The sequence below is a fragment of the Trachymyrmex septentrionalis genome, unplaced genomic scaffold (assembly GCF_001594115.1).
Source record: "Trachymyrmex septentrionalis isolate Tsep2-gDNA-1 unplaced genomic scaffold, Tsep1.0 scaffold131, whole genome shotgun sequence".
Lineage (NCBI taxonomy): Eukaryota > Metazoa > Arthropoda > Insecta > Hymenoptera > Formicidae > Trachymyrmex > Trachymyrmex septentrionalis.
This window is the reverse complement of record NW_017304450.1, coordinates 2,188,256-2,189,536: the sequence shown is the minus strand read 5'-3', so window position 1 is coordinate 2,189,536 and position 1,281 is coordinate 2,188,256.

The window sequence follows — 1,281 nt, the reverse complement described above, 5'->3', positions numbered from 1 at the left end:
TATATATATATATACATATATATATATATATATGCACACACTTGATATGCATGCGATATTGATATACATATATATTGATATATAGATACGAAATTTCAAAGATTATATAACTTCGATTAGATAACAATTTTGAGAATAAGTAAGATAAATAATATTAAATAGCGGACATGACCACTCTTATTGGTTAAATGACAAAAATTTTAAATATTAATTATTATTTAATGATATGTATGACTCTAAGTAAATTTGTCTTATTAAATTTTTATAATCAACGAATATATTTATATATAGAATTATGTATATCAATGAAAGTTTAATATTAAAATTTTTTATTATTGCATCCAATTATAGTGTATCCGATGAACACTCAATATTCAAATAAATGAATGAATAATGAATACTCTTTTTAATATTTATTGAGAAACGAATAACTACTTTTTATTTGTTCTAAATAAATATTTTTGTGAATATGATTACGAACATTTTTTATTTGATTACAAAATAATTTTTTATTTTATTTTTATTCTGCATTGTCTGCACATGACTATTAATCATAGAGCAAATAGAAATCTGTAAAAACAATAATCGGTAGAAAAATAATACTCAGACTTTAAACTTTATAAATCCTTTTTTAATATTATATATAAAGTTATTTATACGTTCCCGTTGTATCCAATTTTTCAATTAACATTATATCCAAAAATACCACGTTCATAAAAGGAATAAAAAAAATAATGTACAGAATTATTATCATTTCAATCACTTCAAACACATAAATTAAAATCTTTTTCCTTTCATATCGAATTAAAGAACAAGATTTAACAATACGTTATCTAATCGTTTAAAATCCTCAAAGTGTTAATTATAGTTAAGTAGCAAAGGTTACTTATAGGAATTTTAATTTTTAGTTTACGTTTTGTTTGAATATTTTGAATAAATATGAATATTGAAAATAATTATTATGTTTTGTATATGTTCTTGAAAATCTACAGTATTTCGAATAAAATATACACTGAGAAAAAAAGTTGTTAACTTGACTAAACGCGTTTAATTTGTAATGATTATTTAGTTTAAGTATTTATATATTTAGGTTAATAAAATGTTGTAATATAAAACGTTATATGTTTGAATTAAAAAATATTTGTTTGACAGACCGCGACCGCTGCATTTAGTTAAATTAGCTGATATTTTTTTTAAACAGCAATTTTTTTTCTGCAGTCCAAATATATATTTTTGTAACATAAAATTTTTTAATAAATATAATTTATAACTTAATTATAA